Source organism: Balaenoptera ricei, chromosome 2, assembly GCF_028023285.1.
Source record: "Balaenoptera ricei isolate mBalRic1 chromosome 2, mBalRic1.hap2, whole genome shotgun sequence".
Classification (NCBI taxonomy): Eukaryota; Metazoa; Chordata; class Mammalia; order Artiodactyla; family Balaenopteridae; genus Balaenoptera; species Balaenoptera ricei.
In genome coordinates this window covers 70,674,042-70,698,798 of record NC_082640.1, presented here as the reverse complement: position 1 = coordinate 70,698,798, position 24,757 = coordinate 70,674,042, and the positions used below count along the sequence as shown (strand labels likewise).

The window sequence follows — 24,757 nt, the reverse complement described above, 5'->3', positions numbered from 1 at the left end:
ATATGTCACTATAGTCACAGTTAAACAAACTTGAACCCTAAATGTGATTTGGTCAAGGGAGTCTAACAATGCAGTAATGGCCAGATGGAAAAGTGTGGCTTGGAAATTTGGGCCCCATGCCATTTCTGAAATTATGTCATCTTTTACACCTGGAACTCTATCTGGCTATTTCTTAGAAATTATTTTTAAATGCTGTGGTTTGAACAATGCATGAAGGAAAACTATGAAACCAGTAACAGTTTAAAGCACTGGGAGCTCAAGCTGTTGTACCACCTAATCCTCTCCACCTGTTAAATCTATTCACCTTAATTGCTAGACCAGAAGTTTTTTATGTCTTTAAAGTTACCCATGTCTTGGGAAGAGTATTCTATAAAGCTGTTCTTGATATCTATCCCTTGTGGCTTCCTTATGGGTAAGAAAGCCTTCCACTAGGAATTTATGGTCTTTTAGAAAATCTCTGGATGTGTCCCAAAGCAGAACACACAGTACCAAATTCTATTCATTGTGAGAAAGTGTTAGAATGACATTCCAGTATATTTAATCCACAAACTAAAATTTATTGGCAATGTTGTCAGATTATCATCTTATTTCTTATAAACACAAACCTGATGACATACTTTTCGAAGACAAATTATCTGAACAACTTGCAAGAATAATAGTGAGAAATGTCATGTTCCAAATAACAAATTCGAAACCTGATACTTGAGAGGAGTGTCCAGGGACAGGAGGGCTGCAGCAGTCTGAGCCACTGTTCTCTCTACCCTCTTGGTGGCTGAGGAGTCATATCTTTGAGTCAGCACTTTTTCACAAATTGGAAAATTATCACCTCTCACCATCTTCCTCAAGTTAACGCTTTTACCTATCTCAACAATTCCTTCTAAATTCAACTTTTAGTTTTTAAATGATCTGCAAAAGAAAGTTATTTTTCTATAGAGTATCTTAGCTATCGTTGTCCACAATCAAGTATTTTCAGAACTTTTAACAAATTCACTTCAGTCAGCACTTATACACAAAGCACTATGCTGGGCACAGAAGGAAACGAAGGTAGATAAGCGCATATTAGAGGCACAAAGTATGTTCCCAGGCCATGTAACTTTAATAAAAATCAAACTATGAGAAGTTCTGCACTAGATGTTTAAACTCATTGCTGTTGGAGCTTAGGGAAGTTGAGATTGATTCTGAGTATGGGGATTGAAGGTGATGAATAGATGACATTTGAACCAATCCAGAGAGAACTTATACTTTCTATGCCTTAGACTTTGATGCCTATGTGAGGGCATCATCGTTTGGGATGTGGGGGTGGGAGTGATACAAAATAGGAAAAGCTTTTTTTTTTGCTCTGAATCTTTATAACATGTATTAGAATTGTTCTCAGCAAATGAAAGAAATGCTCAAAAATTGTTCCAGCACTTTGACTCTCTTTGGGAGTGGCCAGAGGTTCAAATAATTTGGAAGGATGGATGGATATCTGTGCTGACTTACAGGAAATATGAGTCAGCTCTTCTCATGTACTCAGCACTGTTGTTACAGCTAGGATATTTAGGAAACACGAAGCTGAACAAATCAGACACCGTAAGTCTTTTCTTTTTATTGATTGGCCCAGGCATGTATCCTGCAAGGGTAGACAACAGGGATGCCCTTTTTTTTTTTTTTTTAACATCTTTATTGGAGTATAATTGCTTTACAATGGTGTGTTAGTTTCTGCTTTATAACAAAGTGAATCAGCTATACATATACACATATCCCCATGCCCTTCTTATTGTCAAGGCTTAAGGAACCCTGCCAGCAAGGGGAGACACCTGCAATTGTACTTCTGTTTTCTTTATAATCCCTCAGACTAGGAGACAAACACATCTTTAGTCTGTACGTCTCTTCTACGCTTCAGGATTGTATATTCAATTGCCTCCAGACATCTCACTCCCAAGTGCGCCTGAAACTCAACATTTTCAAAGGTAAACTCATTATTTGACCCCAAACCTGTTTCTCCTATATTCTCTAATTTCTTGAATAGTATTCACTATGCAGTAGTCACAAAATCAAAACCTGTGAGTAATCAACTCATCTTTTTTCTGCTTATTCCTTAATCATCAAAACCAGTTGATACCACCTCCTTAACATCAAGCATATCCTTCCTCACCTCTCTATCTCCATTCCTACTGACCCAGTTCAAACCCACATCTTTTTTTTTTTTTTTCACTTGAAATTTTGCAGCAGTCAACTAATTGGATTCCCAATCTCCTGTCTTTTCTTCTTTATCCATCCCTCCCTTTGTTGCCAGGCTGATCTTTCTAAAGAAGAAATATCATTTGTTCCAGAGGTAGTTTGAGGTTGCTAGCTTCCTCTTTTCCTTTCTTTCTATTCTTGGTGGAAAAGTTCATCAGTGTCCAGTCTTGATGTTACCTAAGAGAAGCAGGGCATTAGGGCCTATTCCTGGTTCTCCCTGTCCCCTCTCCAGTATGTTGAAGACAGCCTCTCATAGGGAACACTTTCAGACTCATGACAGGAGGCTCTTAATGGAGAGAAAGCATTTAAGCCTCTGCTGTCCATAAGCACACATGTGCATACAGACAAAGAGATGGATTGGTTAGTTATATCAAGATAGTTGTATTAAGGGCAAAGTTAATCCAGAGGGGAAAAACTCTCGCAACTAGTTTATTCAGGATTTGGAGAATAATAGACTTTTAGTAATAAAGATTTAAATTAGAAACAAAGATCTCCAGAACCACTCCTAAGATCTCCAGAACCACTCCTAGGCCCTTTAATGTCAATATCACTTAACTATCTCCTAGAAACAGATATCCTTCCTCTACATTCTTGGCTAATAAGCCTGCAAGTTTTCATATTTGATTGTAACTATCTTAACCACATTTGAAATTTAATAAACATCAGCTTATTGATTTAATAGAATTTAGATGTTGTAATAGTAACTTGCAGAGTTTTAAATTATGCTGAAAGGGAAGCAGAAAGAAGTTGAGATGAGGCTCTCTTTTATTTGAATGTATTAGAACTGAAGTGGAAGAAAGGCTTTTGGAGAAGGCACAATAGTACTGGCAGACTCCTGCCGGCATGTGCAATGCTGTCTGGAAGGTAGTGAATCGTAGTGGAGAAAGCAGAGCCATAGAATCCTCAATGTCAGGCTGAGGAGAGTATGTAACAGTACCGCTGATCTTTAACCAATTCTGTGCTAAAAGGGAATGGGGAATTAGTGGAGTTACAAAAAAAGTGAAGACACATATTCTTCCATTTCAGATTTTCCTGGTGATCACACAGCACGAGGCTCTGTTTGCCACAAGTATTGTAATACTAGAGGTAATAAAGATAGTTGTCAGTTGCAAAGGAGAATCTCAAGGGTGGAGTTCAGGCAACACTGTAGGGCAGCTGGATAAGGGTAGGACTAAATGGATTGGATTATAGAGCGATTGAGGTGGGGCAGGCAATTAGAAGTGGATTTAAAATATATCATCTGACCCAGGTCATGATGGCTTTATCAGAATGATGTTTTCATAAATTGACTTCATGTTTCTATAACCCAGAACATAGGATTTTTGAGCAGGAACCTTAGAGATCATCTAGTGACCATTTCATTTTCCAAAAAGTGAACATTTGCCTACTTGTGATTTGTCCAAGGCCATATACATCCAATAGTGGGAGGAGAGCGAGGACTAGAATCCATATCCCCAGATTCCAAGTACTTTGCTTTCTCTATTACGTAAATATTAAATCAGTTCTAAGAACTCAGTATTCCAAACTCCCCATGAAGTAAGCTGTATACATAGGAAAATTATTGGAGATAAAGAAACTGAGGCTCAGAAAGGTGGAGTAAATTTACCAAATCCCATGGCTGGACTAGACCAGAGCCCAGGCCTCACAATCCCTGGACCAATAGGCTTCTACTAAACCACATTGCTTCAGAGTTTAAAAAAAGTGAAATCTTAAATGCCATGTGCCTAGGCATAGAATTCACTCTTTCAACCTACAGGTATTTTACTTTGTGCCGTTACCTGCTAGGCACTCTGCTAGGTGTCATAAAAAAGATTACAAGACTAAAAGATTTATTTTGCAAGACTAAAAATTGAACGTTACCTAATTATCAGGGAAATGCACATGCTTTTTGGTGGTTGATAAGCTAGCAGGAAGTAAGTCTTACTATACTACATCATTAGAAATGTTTTCACTTTCACCAAAGGATTGGTTTCAAAGTCTCTACTGTATTACTCTCTACTGTATTTTTGTATTAAAAAAATCTGACAATACCAAGGGTTATCAAGGCTGTAGGAAAAGTGCAACTCTCATGCTCTGCTGGTGGGAATGTCAAATGACCTAACCCCTTTGGAAAGCAGTTTGACAATATTTAGTAAAATTTAAAATGCATATACCCTACAATCCAGCTTCCATTTCTGGGTATATACTCTAAAGCAGTTTTTTTCAAACTGTGATTCATGATCCATTAGTGGATTGTGAAATCAATTTAAGGGTTACAATGAACATTTTTTTTACAGATGAAATAGAACAGAAATATCAGGGTAAGGATTGTTTTGTGAATTTTTGTGCACCACCTAGATTCTCCCTCTCCAGGACTGAAACATTAATTTCAGCTGCTAGGAGTGTTGGCAGCCAACAGCTTGTAGCTGAGTCCCTCTCCAGGACTCTCTCCAGGAAGAGAGCTATTTGCCCAAGGTCACACCTTCTTCCTGGGTGCAGCTGTATTCACTAACTGATCTATGCAGGTGTATAAAGGCCTGATCCCCTTGCCCTAATTCAAAATTACTCTGAATAATCACTGCAGGCAATGCGGGATCAGCTGAGGCCTTTGTTGTCACTTCATTAGAGCCCAAAACTACCTCTGCCCACATTCCTGCTTTCTTTACTCCCCAGCAGGTGCTGATACCGGGACACTCCCTCATAAACGTCTTGTACACAAATTTCTGCCTCAGATCTACTTCCCAAGCAACTCAGCCTGTGATGATATATGCATATATGCATGTACAGGATCTTAATGTAAAATTATTTCTCACCATGCGTATTGGCCATAAAAGCTTAAAAACTCCTGCATCTAGGGAAATTCTTGTACGTATGCACCAGGAGACACTATGAGTATGTTCGTTGGGGTATTATTCATATTAATGATGACAAAAACTAAATGTCCATAGTCATGCAATGGAATATTGTACAATAATTAAAATTAGTGAAATCTCAGATGTGGAAAACAAACTTATGGTTACCAGGGAGGAAGGGAGGAAGGGATAAATTGGGAGATTGGGATTGACATATACACACTACTATATATAAAATAGATAACTAATAAAGACCCACTGTATAGCACAGGAAGCTCTACTCAATACTCTGTAATGACGTATATGGAAAAAGAGTCTAAAAAAAGAGTATAACTGATTCACTTTGCTGTACGGCAGAAACTAACACAATGTTGTAAATCAACTATACTCCAATAAAAATTTTGAAAAATAGTCAATCTAAGAAAAAAAATTAGTGAAATCTACTGACATCTATCAACAAGGACAAATCTCTAAAATAAAGGGATACTTACCAACTTTAGGATAGTGCCTACCTCTGGAGAAGGAGCTTGGGAAATGAGATGAAATTGGGACTTCAGCTGGGGCAGTGTATTGTTTTTTAAAGAAGCGTCTAAACAAATATGGCAAAATGATAGCATTTCTTAAATTTATGTGAGTACTTGGGTTTTTTTCACTTTCTGAATGTTTAAAATATTTTAAAATTGAATTTTGTTCAATGAATTAATACTGCAGAAAATCTACATTTATAAAAAAGCATTTTAACTTTATCAGGAAGTAACGAAAGGACAGCTAACAAGGTCACTTCCTCTTACACAAGAAATTTGGTCAAAATTTAATGGCTCATGGAGTCCAGATATTCCAGTTATAACTGTTTGGCTGGTTTATTGTACATCATTTATGTTTTTCCCCTATTTTCATTACTACTAAGTTCCATGTAATAAAACAATACTGGAATCTTTTAGCAGTTCATCAATATGTGTGTTGTACTCTGTGAAGCCAAAAGAGGGTATTAAAAAAAAAAAAAGCAGGGATATGTAGTTGACTATATAAATAAGATCATTCTGGCTTCACAGTAGCTTCACATTAGTGGTGATAGGTTTAAAGGAGAGAGGATGAGAAAGGACAATAGAAATATTATTACCATTACATTCCTGTGTCTTCACAACATCGCCTTTTGTATCATATAGGGCACCTAGAGTGCAAATGAAACTGGCCAAGTTGCATTAGAAGGAGGAGTTCAGTAAAGGTTAGTGTTACTATCCAAAAGCATATATAACAGATCTAAGGAAGAAACTAAAAAAAGTAAGCCGAATAAAAGTGTGGTCAGTAGTGAAACTATAAATTAGGGTAAGAAGGGGTTGTGGCTTTGGGAGAGTCTCTGCTGGATTGTCTACTTGACCCTTCATTTTACTTACTTAGGTTTGTTTTTCTTTTTCTATAGAACATGTGCAAAATTCAACACTTTGCCTATGGAGATTTAATATGATTTACAAAATCTAATGCAGAAGCTTTATGAATACTTCAACTAATGCATATATTTAAGGAAAAGCAAAATTTTAGAATATTAGTAAGTCCTACATATAAAAGCAATCAGTTTAAAGCAATCTTCATACTTTAATATGAGACCACAGTGAGTCTATTGATAAGACACTACAGTAACGCAAAATAACTCTAAATGATGATACGTAGGGGTTTCCAAAGCAACAAGGCAGTTGAAACAAGCACATCTGGGGGTTAGAGTCTATTAGAAATAGTTGCTGATGAAAGTTTGGGGAAGAATTACTAATGCCCACCTCAGTCCTCAGAACTGAGAATTCCAAAGAATTTGAGTAACTGGACCTGAAGCCAATTTGGATACATAAGAATATCACCTAGACTGGACACATCTATGCTGCTAACTAAAATGGGTCAGAAAATATCTTCCAAAATAATTTGTTCTTGTCACTATTACTGCTTTGAATTGTGAGAAAAAGATTTGTAGCTTGAGTAAGTGCACTGTTTATGAAACAAGGTTTGTTCCAGATGTTAAACAGTGTAGAGTGAGATCTGTCTACTAGATCTGGAACTAGAATAGGAGAGAAACTTGCAATGTATGTTTTCTTTGTGAAAAAACTGTGCCTTTGGACCATGGTTATTAGCTTATAGCTCCAGGGAAGCTTCATATTCAGGGCCTTAGAAACCTCACTCAATGTTTTTCTTTTTGACCTAGTTAAATTTCTTGGAATAGGAAGTTATGATGCTAATTTTTTCAGAACTGTGGAGATGCCCCCGAGAAACTTTTGTAAGGTCCTTCAAAAACTGTAACTTTAGTATAATCTATAAAAATTTTGAAACACTATATTGATACCTGAAACTAATATAGTACTGTAAATCAACTATATCTCAATAAAAAACTTTTTTTAATTAAAAAAATTTGTCAATTTCGAGGGAACAGGGAAAGGAATTCTTGTGTAGGATGAAGACTAGAGTAGAAGACCTGGAAGGACTGTCTATTTGTTTGGTCTTATTCACAACTGAGAAGCTATTAAAATATTAGCAAATCCTAGTCCAGATTTGGGGACAGAGCGGGAAACCCCTGACCTTTTATTTTCAGTTAACCATCTCCCTTCCACTCCAAGTACTACCCAAACTACATCTTAGTCATTCTCTCCTTCTTAGTATGTTATGACCAAGGCTATAATTATTTGAAGGACTTCTCAGATATTTCATCATTCATGTCGTGAATATGTGTTGTCCCAGTTCTTCATTACATGGCTTATAACAACCTATGTATTTGGGCAGAATAATTGTTAATTATCATCATTATTAAAAACATTCAGACATCTCTACATATCTACACAGGTAGGGATTTACAAAAGAAATTCCACAGACATATTTTCTTTCTTCCATCAACCAAAAATAACCTCAACACAAGACAATTATTTTATTTATTTATTTATTTTTATTTTTAATTTTTTTCAGCCGAGCGGCGCGGCATGCGGGATCTTAGTTCCCCGACCAGAGATGCAACCCACGCCCCCTGCAGTGGAAGCGCAGAGTGTTAACTACTGGACTGCCCAGGAAGTCCCAGACAGTTATTTTATATGATAAATTTTTGGTCTTCCACTTTTATCGCTAAACCCCATTGCAAACCCTGAAACCTCAAAAGGAATCACATAAGACTACATACCTTATGGGTACTCAATAAATGATGATCAACTGTTGTTATTGCATTGGTCTTTGTAATTCTCATAAAGATGACAGTCATTTATTTAGACCGTCATTTGTCCTTATTCCAGTTTTGTGCTAAACTTTAGAGTCTCTGCAGAAGCCGCCTTAATCTTTAGTGAAAACGGCTCATTCAGGGTAGAAGCTCAGAGAATTTAGAATTTTTTGCTTTAAAAATCGGTTAACGGGGACTTCCCTGGTGGTCCAGTGGTTAAGACTCTGCGCTTCCATGGCAGGGGGCACAGGTTCGATCCCTGGTCGGGGAGCTAAGATTCCCACATGCTGCACAGTGCGGCGGTGGGGGGATGCAGGGGTGAAATCAGTTACCTACTTTAAGACCTTCACATGAAAAGTTACATGGAGTACTCTTTCCCGTGATCTCTTTTTTTTTTTTTTTTTCCTGTCCTCTTTGGTTTACAACAGACACAGCTATGTTACAACCACACGGGCAAAGTTTTGCAACAGAATGGCCTTGAAATAGAATACTGCCCAGTTGAAAACTTAGGCAATCATAATGGAATAAACGAAACGAAACGATGACTGCTAGGCTTCATGTGTTTCTTCTTATAAGGAAAGCTATCACCTTTCTGGGAGAATGTTATTCTTTAACTGACCTTGTGCCTTGTCTGTATCAAAGAGTTCTCAGTTGCTGTAACATACGGTCATAGTGCTGCAACCAAGAAATAACCCTATTATCTACAAGTGCTGCTTTAGTCAGTAAAATACAGCTTCTGAAAATAAGTAAGTGCTACTACTTGATCACTACCATAGTGTTTCTCATTTCTCTTTAAAATGGTAAAAATTACTGAGGGCACATAAACCATTTAAAAAATTTACTGTAAATGTCTACATACTTGAGCTGCATCAGCAAGTGAATTAAACAGCTGCAGTAGTACTCTGAAACCAAAGCTTGTTTCTCGAAAATGTGTTAATCTCTTTTTGGGTTTTTTTTGTTTTGTTTTGTTTTGTTTTGTTTTTGGGGTTTTTTTGCAAGAGACCTCATTACTCTGGCCACAGATGACTTGCTTGAGTTTCAGAGTTTTCTTTTTTTCAATTTTGATTCTGATATGAAATTGAAATGATAAATAAGCAACATGTGGGCCACTCTGATAGACTGAAAATTCTCCTTAGGCTGCACGTGGCTCATGATAACCGTATAATATGCTGTCATGCTGTCATTAGAACTGCTGATCTGACTCTCTCAAAACGTTTTGTAAACATGGGGTATCCAGTCAAAGCCAGCCCAATGAGAGTAATTCTTCCACATTTTTCTCCACTTCTAACATACGAGATCATTTTTCATGTGGAAACTTGAAGAAAGTTAAAAAAAACTTTTTTTCAGTAGCTGTGGGTAAATTGCCAGGGTTCTTATAAATGTCAAAAGCCAGTGGCAAACAGTTCAGTAATATGGTTTTCCTAACCACACAAAAGTATGTTAAGCCAGTTAATGGTCTCATGATCTACCTAACGGCTTTAATTGTATGACTGAGAGCACTATTTTATGATAATTAGGTGATAGCAAAGTCTCAGAAAAAGCATGATTCCAGGGCAATATAAGATGCCAGTTTCCTTTGGTCCTTTTATTTATTTATTTTCCTGTAGAAGTTTCTTGGGTTAATAACTGGTTGGAATAACTTACTTTAGTTGACCTTGGGGTTGGTTGAATTGCTCTAGGAATTAAGATTTTTATTAAGTAGTTTAATAGAAACTCATACACTATATAAGCTGTTATCAACACACTTAAATCCTTCCTTATGTAGCACTCGAACCTGTGAGATGTTGCATGAAATTGTCTTCTCTTAATCTGTTTCGTAATTAATTAGTGAAAAGTCATTGTTCACCTGTGTAACAGAACGAAAACGATGGCTTAATTTTGACCTGAAAAATGAAGAATTTCTTAGATTTGTGGCAGTGCCTACATGGCACAACAAAAAGCGGGGATTTGGTCTGCACTCAGTTCCAGTTATTTTGAGAAATGGGGAAAACTAGTTGGGACTGTGTGGTATAAATTATTTAGTTTGGGTTAGACTCTTTGGGTTTGACTCCTTACATTAAAATATATATATATATCATTGCTCAAAGAATGTGGCAACATGTTCCATGTTGCTGATGATTCCTGTCAGAAAAAGAAAGCAAGGGAAGCAGCTATTATAGTCTTCAGCAAGAGTAAGCAAGCATATTTCTCTTACATGCATTACAAAGCAAATGTAGTCATTTAATTTGCCGGGAAGAATAAACCATCACACACTATGATTTCCATATTGCTTCTCATGGATTGAGGGAAAATTTTATTTGTAACTTTATCTTCATTTCAAAGTCCATTGATATAAAGGAGCTGGAATTCCACTCTTTTACAAGTTAACTATGATTCTTTAGCTAAAAGTTTCTTGGCTTGGCCTTAGATTTATGGTTCAGATTATTCTTGGGCTGCTGGCTTGATTCAGAAAACCAAGCACCCTGTACAACTCTGAATTAGAAATCTCAAAAAAAATTCCTACTTTCCTAATTATACTGTATTTTATAAGAAGATTACTTGTTCTAAAATTAGCCCTCTGATGATGGCAGAACAGCTGGATGCAAAGTGAAAAATTCAAGGACTCATCTTGCAGTTTCAGACATACAATTTCAACCACCGGTTTGATTCTTAACCTCCGTATGTTTTGCAGTTGTATAAAATACACAAAACTATGGTACATTAAAGTATATTTATTTAAGTCTGGTGTGTATTGGTGTTTATTTCCTGCTATATGTTAGCAATCTAAAAATAGAAATACTGTTCACTTTTTAATAAGGTTTTGTACATAATCTTACAAGGGTTTTCGGAATGAGAACTGAACTTGCTTTTTCATGAGCAAAGTTTGCCCTTGGCCAACAGAGGCTGTCAGAGACCCTGTTAAAGTTTTACTCAATCTGACAATCTTTATCTTAAAAAAAAAAAAAGTTATTTAACATACAGTAAAAATAAGTTTTGGCAAATGCATAGTGTTAAAACTACCACTACAATCAAGATATGGAATGTAGCCCCCCAAAATTCCCTTGTGCTACCCTGTTGTGGTCAGAGCCTCACCCCACCCTTAACCCTAGGCAACCACTAATCTGTTCTCTGTTCCTATAGTTTTGCCTTTTCAAGAAAGTCATATAAATGGAATCATACAATATGTACTCTTTTGAGTCTGACTTTCACTAAGCAAAATGCTTTTGAGATTCATCCATGTTGTTGTGTGTGTCAAGAGTTTATTCCTTTTTTATTGCTGAAGAGTGTTCCATTTTATGGATGTACTTCAGTTTATCCATTCCCCAGTTGATGGATATCTGGACTGTTTCTAATTTTTGGTTATTACATGTGAAGCTACTGTAAACATCTGTGTTTAGGTTTTTGAATGAACATAAGCTTTAATTTCACTCTGGTAAATACCAGGGAGTGATATTGCTGCCTTTGTGGTAATTCTATATTTAGCTTTATAAAAAACTGCCAAATTGTTTTCTAGAGTGGCTGTACCATTGTGCATTGGCCCGCAACAATGTCTGAGAATGCATGAAAGAATTCAGTTGCTCCCTGTTCTCACCAGCTCTTGTTATTATCAGATTGTTTCATTTTAATTATTCTAACAGGTGTTTGGAAGTATCTCATTATGGTTTTAATTTATATTTCCCTAGTGACAAATGATTTTGAACAGCTTTTCATTGCTTATTTGCCATCCATGCCTTTCTTTGGTGAAGTAAATATTTTTATTGGGCTTGTTTATTTTTTCTTATTATTGAATGTTGAGAGTTCTTTATATATTCTAGACACACATCATTTGTCAGATATGTGATTTGCAAATATCTTCTTCCTGTATATGACTAATCTTTTCATTCTCTCAATTGTGTCTTTTCATTCTCTTAACAAAAAATTTTCATTTTGATGAAGTCCAAATGATCAATTTTTCTTCTATAGATCATGTTTTTGATGTTGTATCTAATTGCTCTTTGCCTAACCCAAGGTCACAAATATTTTTTCCTATTATTTTCTTCTAGAAGTTTTATTTAGGTCTGTGATCCATTTTGAGTTCATTTTTTGTATCAATCTTTATCTTTTAATTGGAGCATTTAATCCTTTTATATTTAATGTAATTACTAATATATTTGAATTGGTACCTTGTTTTGTGCTTTCCACTTGTTCTTCTGGTTCTATTTTTATTTGATTTTTCACCTTTTTGAATTTTTTTTCTCATTTCAAATTTTCCCCCTCTGCTAGTTTGGATTTTATGTTCAGTTTGTTTTGTTTTGTTTGTTTGTTTGTTTTTTATGACTAGTCAACAGTGCTATTATCAGTATCAAGCTGGGGGCTTGTTAGAAATGTAAATTCTTGGGCCCACCTCAACCTGAATCAGACTTGTGTTTTAACAAGCCCTTCAGATTATTCTGATGCATGCTAAAATTTCAGATGCACTGAAATTAAAACATACATACTTATCAAGGTTTACCCTTCTCCCAGGCAGCAAGCACTTTTACATACTTTAATTCCATATACTCCCCTCCAAGTTTTATGTTACTGTTGTATTTTAAATCTTTTTTTAACCCCAGAAAACATTATTCTTGTTCTACACAGTAAAGATTTGTTTGGCCTTACCCATTTTTACCACTTTCTTTGCTGTTCATTCATTCTTATTTTTTAAACCTTTCACCTGAGATCACTATCTCTCTTAATTAAGAACATTCTTTAGAATTTCCTTTTATGAACATCATGGAAGCAAACTCACTTAGCTTGTCTAAAAATGTCTTTTTTTTTTCATCTTCTTTTTTGAAAGATATTCTTTTGGAGGGCAGATTTCTAAGTTGGCAGTTATTTTTTTCTCCTGAAGGGATTTAGAAGTCTGCTTCTAAGATGGTCTGTTTGTCTTTTGTATTCTGCTGTTTCACTATGTTGTGTTAAAGTGAAAATTATTTTTTGTTTTGTTTTTAATTCTGCTTGGAATTTAGTTGACTTCTTAAATCTGTGGTTTGAAACAGATTGGTCCTAGAAAATTCTTAGCTATTGTCTCTTCAAATATTGCCTCTGCACCATTTTCTCTTTCCTTTCTTTCCAGAACTCCACAATTAAACGGATGTATGTCAGAATGTCTTATTTATCCTCCATATCTATTAAGTACTCTCTCAAGTTTCCTTTCTTCTGTTTCTCTTTGGTGTATGCTGGACAATTTCTATCATCATAGTCATATCCTTTGGTTTATTAATTTTCTCTTCACTTGTGTCTAATTTGCTGTTAAACCTGTCCATTGTGTTATTGATTTCGGTTACTGTGTTTTTCATTTCTAGAAATTATATTTTTGAAAAATCTACTAGGCTATATTCTATAGTTTCTTATTTTGAATAGGCGTTTTCCACTTTTTTATTTCTTCAAAAAATAAAACATAGTTATTTTACCTTCTGCGTTTCATAATTCAAATATCTGAATTCTTTGTGAGAGTTTTCTGTTGTTTCTCTTGGATATTGTTTCTGCTGGTCCTCACTCAATAGTAACTTAAGTCTTGGGGTGCTTAGTGTTTGTTACTGTAAGCTGCTCATTTTCCTTAGAAAATCATTTATGTATTATTGAAGTACTTTTCTCCAGAGAAGATTTGCATTTGTTTTTTTCATACACCGGGGCCTACTCAACTTATAGTGATGGGTTTTCTTGGACCTATTTTGGCTATATCACGATGTTACAATCTTTCAGGGACAGAATTTTTTGGTCTTTGGTTTTGCTTAGCACCACAGGAATTTTCCTTGCAGTCATCAGGATGATTGGGTATGTAGGTTTTTTTTCATCCCTACCTAAAGGGTCCAAGCTTTATTGGGAGAGAGGTCTCCTATAGGATTCTCCAAGGCCTAGGCTTTACCTCCTGTCCCATCCCCCACTCCACACCCCACTAAAGCCAAAGCTGAAGTTCACCAGCTTGAGCAAACGCCTTTAGGGCAAAAGTGATCTCAGGACACGATTGAGCAACTCCAGGGGCATCATTTCGGTGAATAGGATGCAAATGGTGCCTCCTGGTGTTCTACACCTGGACAATGTTGTCCATATACCTGTCTGGTTTCCTACTTTACTTCTCTTTGAGTTTATAATTCCTAGCTTTCTAGTCCATGTTTCAGTGCTTTTAAGAGCTTTAGGATTTTTTTTTTTTTTAATTCAGTTTTTAAATTGTTTCCAGGGAATTCCCTGGTGGTCCAATGGTTAGGACTTGACTCTTTCACTGCCGGGGCCTGGGTTCAATCCCTGGTCTGGGAACTAAGATCCTGCAAGCTGTGTGGCATGGCCAAAAAAAAAAAAAAAATTGTTTCCACTATGAAGGGCAGTCTGAATGTCTAGCCTGACATATGCCTGGAAATATAACTCTCAAAACTCAACTTTATATACTCTACAATTTATAGAAATATCTGATAGCCTAATTTGTTCAAATAATAATTACCCCCCCCTTTTTTTTCTGGCACCAAAGCTTTAATTAGGAACAGTTCATTGGAATTATAAAGAATCTGTAATCCCTGGTACTTAACTATTCCCTCATGAATATTACTAATAAATGTATTGGATTTACGTTGAAATACAAAAGTAGCTTAAAGGTTTAAGAGTGACCACAATTTTTTTTTAATGTTTCTCAGAAAATGAGTACATTAAACTGGAATCATGTGTGTCAGTTGCATAGAAAGTGTGGCGTCTCCATAGTTACATTAAACACAACGAGTACAAAGGGGAAATGTCTTCTGGTGTTGATAAGCTAAAAGGAAGTGAGTCTTGTACTAGATTATACAGAATGTTTTTAAGCTTTCACTCAAGAATAGAAGGTTTCAGGTCCTCCTGTGTTACCCCTTGCTCAAACCTAAGTAAAAGTAGTTATGGAAAAAACACGTGTGTAGTCAATGCTAAGACTCAGTGTATTGATGTCATGTAGAAAAATGTGATGCAGAGATCCTTTTTTGTGGTTTATTTAATTCTCTCTGTTATTTATAGTATTTGCTCTGAAGCATAACTCAATAAAATTCTAGCAATTAAAGGGAAAGAAAATCTATCTTAGCCAAATATTATATTAGCCTGACTCCCCATTTGGAAAAAATTATTTTATAACATACCAAGTCAGCCTTGGAGACCACAGAGTCCATTTGTGTCTGGCTTGTAGTGGCTATTCAATAAATGTTTGTTGAATCAGTTAATTAATGGACAGTATATAATGGGCAGTTGTAAAGAAAGCAGGCAGTGGCTAAAATGTTGATTGGGTCAAAATATGGGAAGAACACTTAGAAGGAAGATTCCTGGGATTCAGTCCTCATTCTAGGGCCCCATAGTGCTATAGCCTTGGGTAATTCTGTTTCTTCATCACTTGCCATACTCTTGGGTCAAACTGCATTGCAGCTCCCTGTACATGCTGCATGATTTCCTAATTCAGTGTCCTTGTCCTTACAGTCATCCATCTAAAATACCTTCCTCCATCACTGCATGACTAAACCTACCTAGCTATGTCATCCTACTTCTTAATACAAATACTCCCCTACCAAGCTTCCCTGACACCACCCCAGGTGGAAGTTACTTTTCCCTCTGATCTCACACAACATTTTTTTCTCTTTTAACTCAATGGTGTCATTTAACATTTTATAGCTTATATTGTGATCTTTATTCCATAATAATAATGTAGTATCCATATTCTATATGCATACTACACTGCTTCTGGTAGGCTGGAAGTTCATGAGGGTAGGGCTCATTCCTGCTATTTTTTTGTAGTCCCCCCATAAAACCTAGAAAAGTACATTGAAGATTATATGTACTCAGTTACTGTCTGCTAAATCTGAAAATAGAGAATGATAATGCTTTTCTTGCTAATGAGGGACGTCTGTGTCAGATGATAGCTTGAGGCCATTTGCAACTTTTAGACCAATGATCGTGGAGCACTGATGGGGAATGCTGGATATGAATAAGTAAAGAAAATTGTGTAAGTTATTTATCCATTAATGGGAGAAGAAAAGAGAATACTTGGATAGATCAGAGCCCATTTAAAAGCAGAGAGAGCCCATTTAAAAGAAGAGGGAAATTGATGATGCAAGAGTAGAAAGTGACACAAGCAGTAGAGATTATTCTAGTCTAGTCATTTTAAAAGTTCTTTTCTCAACTGAATTTTTTATACATACACCTGTGTATAGCTGGTATATTATGTACCTAATTTTGAGAGATTCCCTGAGGAACTGAGCCAGAAAGTAGATTGCATTTTTAGAATGTAGTTAACAATCTCACAGACATAATGTTGAATGAGAGAAAGCAAACACAAAACAGTCCATACTGTATGATTCCATGAAGTTCAAATCCAGAATTTTTCAAACTTCAAAACTAATTTCTGGTGATAGAAGTTAAAATAGTGGTTGCCCTTGGAGGGTGGTGACTAGTACGGGGCACAGGGGGTGTTCAGAGGTGCTGATAATTCTCTGTATGGTGTATGCACATGTAAAAATGTTTTTAGTTTATATGTAAGATTTGTGGACTTTATTATATGTTAGTTATACATCAGTTTTTTTAAAAAACAGATTGCAGTTAACAAATCTGTTTGCCCCATGAGTCACCGATGATCAGGTTAAGGATAAATCCAAGCTATGCAGTGTGTTTCCTGGAAAAATGAAGCACACTTTTAAAATTCTAGAGTTTTCTTGGCAAACCTGTGACCAGATGGCCCTCATAAATAATGCATCAAAATATGGTTAGAAATAGAAGAATTTGTGATGTGTGATAAAATGAAAGAAATCAATGATCATATGGTTTACTCATTTTGACTTTCATTGTGGTTTTTCTGGAAGAGCCAAGATCACCAATAAATTGTCACACACTAAGAATGGAGTAAGTACCGCACGAGGAGACTTGCTAGCTGTGAAACCTTGAGTTAAGTCACAGGCTTTCTGGACGTTGGATGCTTCCTCTGTTAAATGGAAAAAATATTTTATCTGTTCAAAGATAGAGGACAGGATCAAGTGATCTCTTAAGACTCCTTCCAGCTCTTAAAGTCTTTGGCTTATGGAAGTTGGAACTATAAAGAAAAACTCGGGTTAAAGCTTTCACGCTATTTGTAGTAGGATGGGAAAATAAATCACTTTAAAAATCTGTAATAATAGGTAACAAAAAATGTAAGTGGAACTGGAATCATGCCAACTAGTAAGAGATACAGGCAGAAAACATCTTTTCAGACACAGCCAGCTACCTGAAACGGTTTGCGGCTGTTCCTTGGGGATTTCCCTAGCCTTGGCAAGGGGTTTACCAAATAATGCTTTTTTTATAAAGAAAGAAGAAAAAAGATAAGGGAACATTTTTAGACTTCAATCAAAGAAAGCATTGTATGGTAAATTTTTCCATTGTGGGTTCATATTTTCAAATAAATCCGTTGCAGAAAATGGTATTTCATAAAATGTATGAGCAGAGAAAGAACCCTAGTTTACGTCTGGCTTAAATAAAATCTCACAACTAGAAGGAACTGCACGGCATCATCTCTTCTTTCAATACTACTAAGTGAGCATCATGTCTATTTTTTGAAAGGGGCAGCTGAGGCCCAGTAAGGCTAAATGACTTATTTAAGGTCACACAGCTGGGGGAAGCACAGAATAGAAACAAAAAGCCAGTTCTCAGGCTTCGAGCCTATTCTATCTTCTGCTGCACCAGGCTGCCCCCTGTGGTTCCTTTTGGATGCCTTGAGCTCCATGGAAGAGGCAGAAGGGACTTCAACTGTACTTTGTTTTAGAAGCAGTTAAGAAAGTGAGAAGCTAATGGAACTGGGAGTCAGAAGACCTGAGCCCTTCCACTTATAACTGTGACCTTGGAAAATCATTTAACTTCTCTGAGCCTCAGTTTCCTCATCTGAAATAGCACCTCACACTGTCACTGAGGCAGAAATCAATTGAAGGAACCTATGAGAATGTGAAAGTACTTTATAAATTATAAACCAAATGTGGTTATTAAAGTGGAGAAATTCTTATCTACTTGGTAAATTAAGGAATTTGTATTTCAGGGAATTCCCTGGCCATCCAGTGGGGGGTTCAATCCCTGGTTGAGGAACTAAGATTCTGCAAGCTGCATGGTGCAGCCAAAAAAAAAAAAAAAAAAAAGGAATTAGTAATTACAAAACAAGAATACCTGATAAAAATGCTCTGAGTGAATATATGTTAACAGCAGGGCTGCTATTAGCGCATATAAAAACCAATGATCCTGTAACAGAAATGTCCTTTGTTTACTTATCACAACAGTTTAGCATAATCACTTTTAATAGTAAGTCTCCAAGGAACCTTCCCTGATATGTGGATGCTGGCTGTAAAAAGAACTTTATGTGGGGATACACGACTCTTTCCTCCTCCACACTTTGCATTATCAATCCTTTTAAATTTGTGAACCCCAAATGGTAAAAATGGCATCTTATTTTATTTGAATTTGCATTTTCCTGATTATTAGTGAGGCTTGGCATCTTTTCATCTTATTGGAAGTGTAAATCGATAAACCTGTATGGAAGGCTGCTCGAGAGTATCAAGTAAAAACTTAAGGGCACATACCTTTCAAACCAGAAATTCCATTTTTCATTAGCTCCCTTAGAGGAATAGTGCTCGCATATAGACACATAGAGACACGCACAAGGTTTTTCACTACAGCATTGTCTGAAATAGCAGATAACTAAAAACAACCCAAATAACCATCAACCAGGAGTAGTCAGATAAATTGGAATAATCAAACTGTGGGAAACTGTGTAACCAGTGTAAAAAAATGAAGTGGAGCTTCAACAGGAGAAAAATGTGAGTTGCAGAATAATGTGTACAATAAAACATCATTTACTTAGAAAATGAAAATAAAACTATATATTCTATATGCATATATATGCATGTAAATGATAAGCAGATGTCTTGAGAGTTACATGACAAACTGAGAACAGGTTGCCTAGGGGAAGGAGACCAAGTGTGAGCAGGTGGCCAAAGCACACTTGTATTCTTTGTATTGTTTGGAACTTTAAAACAAAAATGTATTTTTGTGTTACTTAATAATTGATAAAAAATAAAATATAGTTAAAAATGATACTGAAGAGTAAACGATAAAATTTAAAAGAGAGGGACTTCCCTGGCAGTCCAGTGGTTAAGGCTCTGCGCTGTCAATGCAGGGGGCACAGGTTTGACCCCTGGTTGGGGAACTAAGATCCCTGCATGCCATGGCCAAAAAGAAAAAATTAAAAGAGAGAACATTATTATTTCAATATGAGGAACAACTTTCAGGTTATAGAAATTTCTTGGATTTTCCAGAGTTGCAAGATAAGAATGAGTCCAACTAAAGCTGAATTAATATGATGCCTGTCATTCAAGTGAAGAGTTAAAAATGTAGTCAAAAATCAAAATCATCTAATATATCTGTAAGTTTGATATCATGTAGAAATTGATTATTTTTCTTTCACTTTTGTCCAGATATCAAGTAGTCACAGATTGAGATTCACCCTTCATGTCACTGGTTTTAATTTACTTAAACTTGCTGTGTCCCTTATCAATATTTTAAACTGAGTAGAGTACATTACAGTGAGATCGACTCTCTTTTTCTGGCATTGACTTTTTTTCTCTGATCACAAAAGTATCATACGCTTATTGTGAAAAGGAAAAAGGAAAAATATTGGAAGTCGTGAAGAAAAAATTAAAATTCCCATTATCAAAAAGAAAATTATTAACATTATCAGGAGTTCTGGGCAGGGAGGAGAAGAGGAGAGTAATATATTTTTTTACACATCTTCAAGTATAATTTTAAATTTTATTGTAGCAGTTAATTTATTAAAATCATAGTTAAAATTTAATTTTATATTTTAAAAATAGCATTTATTGGGACTTCCCTGGTGGTCCAGTGGTTAAGACTCTGAACTCCCAATGCAGGGGGCTTGGGTTCGATCCCTGATCAGGGAACTAGATCCTGCATGCTGCAACTAAGATCCCACATGCTGCAACTAAGAGGCTGCATGCCGCAACTAAAAAGAGCCCACATGCAGCAATGAAGATCCCAAGTGCCACAACTAAGACCCGGTGCAGCCAAATAAATAAATAAATAAAATTTAAAAAAATAGCATTTAGTTTTTGTATTAAAATTTATATGTTTTGGGCTTCCCTGCTGGCGCAGTGGTTGAGAATCTGCCTGCCAATGCAGGGAACACGGGTTTGAGCCCTGGTCTGGGAAGATCCCACATGCCGCGGAGCAACTGGGCCCGTGAGCTACAATTACTGAGCCTGCGCATCTGGAGCCTGTGCTCTGCAACAAGAGAGGCCGCGCTAGTGAGAGGCCCGCGCACCGCGATGAAGAGTGGCCCCCGCTTGCCACAACTAGAGAAGGCCCTCGCACAGAAACGAAGACCCAACACAGCCATAAATAAATTTAAAAAATTAAAAAAATTTTTTTAAAAAGTTCCTTAAAAAAACAAAAAAGAGGATACCTAGTAAAATTTGAAAAAAAAAAATTTATATGTTTTAAATCCCAGAAAAACATTGTTAAGAGTTTTTCCCTTTGCATATAGGTGTTCATGGGACTGAGTTAATACTGTGCATACAGTTCTGTCCCCCTTTTTTAAATAAACATTTTATTGTCAGCATTTCTGCATATCATCACAGATTCTTCAAAAATATTTATAATGGCACCATCTATTCTGAAGTGTGGATATACGTATTGTAATATATCTATCCTCCCATTATAGGAGATTTACCTTGTTTTCAATTTTTTCACTGTTTTACTTAACTATGGAAGAACATACTATCATATGATTCCTTGCTTCCATCTTTGATTACATCCCTAGGATGTATTCTTGGAAATGGAATTATAGGTTTGTGCTGGTTATTTTCCATTCCTACTCCCACCTCTTCTCTGCCTTTCTTCATTCTGCTCTGTGTCTTTATAGATCTCATGTCCAGGATCTCTTGCCCTTCGGCTTCCTTGAGATTCTTTCAGTGGGTGGCACCAGGAGGAGGTCAAGAAGCTAGAAGAGAGAGAAGTTGAGGTTTCTCACTCCTTCCTGCTGTGAGGCAGTGGCTGCATGCCTCTTCCCACCTCCAGCCCTGCCCCTCTTTCTTGGTGGTTCCTCCTCCACCGTTCCTATTCTTACTGAGTTCCATAAGATTATTTCCTCTCCTTGTCCCTTTATCTCTAGGGATGTTGCTCTTCTTTGGGGACCCCAACATCCCTTATTTACTCCCTTAACGTGGTCTACCCATCTGTAAGTAGTCCTTTATTAAAGTCTCTTCATTTGAACCATCCTGGATGAAATCCCTTTCCTTCTGGGATCCTGACAGACACACACTTTTAAAATATATTCTTGACTAGATATTGCCAAATTGCATTGCAGAAAGGTTATATCCATTTATACTTCCATTAGTAGCATGCGAAAGCCTGATGAGATGAGCTTTTAAAGTTGCAGGAGATTTTTGAAGGCATTCAGTCTCCTGTTATCTGGTATCTTCCTCGCTAATGTCACTCATAGGCAAAGAGTTCTGCCAAAGGCTATCTAAAGAAAAGTCATGCATGATAAAGGTAAAAATATTGGGATAAGCAGTTGTGTGTCATTTATAACCCTGAAATTCACAATGCAAGGGACCCTGGATTGTATTGTGAAAATGACTCTTTTGACTGACACCTGTAGATAGGGAAGAACACATTCTGCCTGGGCACACAGAGACTACGGTGTAGTTTGGGATGTCAGCTCATATGCAGATGACAAGTAAACAGTAGCCCAGGAAACCAGTGGGGATGCAGTGCTGCTGCCTATAGGGTCTTTTTAAAAAATTTATTTTCATTATCTTGTTCTTGCCTGTAGGGTCTTAGTATTCACTTGGTGGAAGAATTTCTTCTGATCTTCCTAGTCCTGGCTTTCTTAGAAGAGCAGTTTGCAGGTACATGGATTATGAGAAGAAGAAAGAATCCACAAAGAAATCTTCTTCCCTTCTTAAAAGAGGCAACTACACTTATTGGCATTTTACACAATGGTTGCTAGAAAGTAGTTGAGATTTTAGTCAAGTGGTGTTTGTTTGTTTGTTTGGCTGCACCAGCTCTTAGTTGTGGCACTTGGGATCTTTGCTGTGGCATGTGGAATCTTTAGTTGCAGCATGTGGGATCTAGTTCCTTGACCAGGGATTGAACCCAGGCCCCCTGTATTGGGAGCATGGAGTCTTAGCCACTGGACAACCAGGGAAGTTCCCCCAAGTGATGTTTATATTACAGCTGACTCAAGACACAGGTGGAAACATTGTGCTTTTTGGGACTTCTAAGAGTTTGCATGCTGCAGCTAAGGAGCCCCCCCTGCCACAACTAAGGAGCGGGTGAACTGCAACTAAGGAGCACACGTGCCACAACTAAGGAGCACACCTGCCACAACCAAGACCGAGCGCAACCAAATAAATAAATAAAATAAATATTAAAAAAAAAAAAGAAACATTGTGCTTTTCTATTTTCTTGCAAAATATTGAGACACATAGTGGGCACAACATGAAAATGTCTTTATGGAAAATGGTGAGTTCAGTCAATACCCAGGTAAATAATATTCAGTAAGTGCCTCAATACTTAATTCTACAAAAGTATTCTTTTTTTTTTTGGCTGCACTGAGCAACAAGTGGGATCTTAGTTTGCCAACCAGGGATCAAACCCATGCCCCCTGCAGTGGAAGCAAGGATTCTTAACCACTGGACCACTGGGGAAGCTCCTACAAAAGTATTTTTATTAGAGAACTAACCAGAGCCAGGAATCAGACAAACTATTGACTCATATTGTGTAATAAAGATACATTATTACCATATATTTTATAGCACTTTAGTAGTTTGAGTCCTTTAAACATAAAGTTTCTTTCCATAACACTCAGGACAGTAATCTCCCCCACAAGGCTGTGGGCTCCCTGAAGGTAGGGGCCACTCTGGTTTCCTCCCAGCACTAGCTCAGTGCCTAATACATAAAAATCAGATGCTCAGTAAAAGTTTGGTGAACTGAACTCATCTGAACAACCACCCCAAGAGGTGGGATAGTTTCTGATTATTTTGCTAGGTGAGGAAAACAAAAGATCAGAGAGTAGAGACAGTTGCCCTCCAGTTAAATAAATAGAAGAGCCAGCTGTGAACCGCATCCTGTACTCCTTGACTTTTGCCCTTGCCCAAACTGAGCATGTGGGAAAGACCCCTTGCTTACATAAACTCCCGTTGCCCTTCCCCTCTGACTTGAGTTAGCAACGTCCATCTTTATTCCATTGCTGCGGACACTTTTGGAAGGTCATAGTGTTTAAATCAGGGGTTTAAACAATCCATGACCCAAGTGAGGCCTCAGTGGGAGACCTTCTCAGAGGATTTTCCACGTTAGATTAACTGGTATTGATGCCGAAAACTCAGCCTCTGTGCACCAGTGCCAAATTGAATCTTGGAGTCAAAGTTTTGGGTGAAGTAGAGAAGAATAGCTTTATTCCTTTGCCAGACAAACGGGGACACAGTGGGCTCGTGCCTCAAAAACTGTGTGTCCCAACTTGCAGGGATTTGGTGAGGAGTTTTATAGCAATGGTTCAAGGGCGGGGTTGTTAAAGATCAGGGTGTGTGCAGGGCCTGCACTCCTTTAATCTGACCTCAGGTGGTCTCCTGATGAGCTTCTCTGGTTCCTTCTCCCCCCACCCTCCCGCACCACACAGCTTGCGAGATCTCAGTTCCCCAACCAGGGATTGAACCTGGACCATGCCAGGGAAAGCTCAGAATCCTAACCACTAGACTACCAGGGAACTCCCCTCTGGTTCACTTAATCTGGCCTCAGGTGGTCTCCTGATGAGCTTCTCTGCTTCTCAAGGTTATCAAACTGTGACCTTCTCTGGAATTAAGAATGCTTCATCAGGACTTCCCTGGCGGTCCAGTGGTTAAGACTCCGTGCTTCCACTGCAGGGGGCACAGGTTCGATCCCTGGTTGGGGAACTAAGAGCCTGCATGCTGTGCAGTGCAGGCAAAAAAAAAAATGCTTCATCAAGTAGGTTAACATCTTCCATTTGTTGAGGGTTTTAGTTCTGTAGAAGAGCTCAAAGATATTGTTATGTGTATCCCTTGAGGTGGAACCAGGACCCTGCCCCAAGTCTGTACTATTGTTTCTTGACTGCTCCTCCCTTGTCTCTGCATCCCCTTTCTTCCCTGATTAGCAACTGTTTGAATCTGCCCTTTGCAACTTAGGGAAGATCAAGGAGGCTGGAATCTATTCCCTACAAACAAGAAACGGGGGACACAGAAAGGCTTCTGTGCCCAGGAGCCCTACAGGGTCCTGTTTGGTTTCAGTATCAAATTCCTTTTTCATCTTATGGGGTTTATGCATTTCCAACTTTGTAGATCACATGTTTAATCAATTACCTGGAGTGTAGCTAGAGTAATTTGCTTATGTTACCAAGACTTAGCCAAGGGACTTGTAAATTCTAAGGTGTCCCTGGGCAGACTTTGGAAAGCAACTTACTGAAAATTCTGATCACATAGCATGTAAAAGGGTAAAAAGTCCTGGAAGGTTATCTGGGCCAATGTTTCTCAAACCT

At 37.3% G+C, this 24,757-nt stretch overlaps 1 long non-coding RNA gene across 3 annotated transcripts in view; it reads left to right on the top strand.

Annotated features, from left to right (window-relative positions):
- Positions 1-24,757, top strand: part of LOC132359298 (uncharacterized) — a 33,183-nt gene that overhangs the window by 3,788 nt on the left and 4,638 nt on the right. Inside the window, exon 3 of one of the 3 annotated variants that reach the window (XR_009500808.1) lies at positions 7,995-8,161. The exons of the other annotated variants lie outside the window; for them this stretch is intronic. This is a non-coding gene — a long non-coding RNA (uncharacterized LOC132359298). Of the gene's footprint in view, positions 1-7,994; positions 8,162-24,757 lie in introns of those variants that run through there. 3 annotated transcript variants of the gene reach the window in all.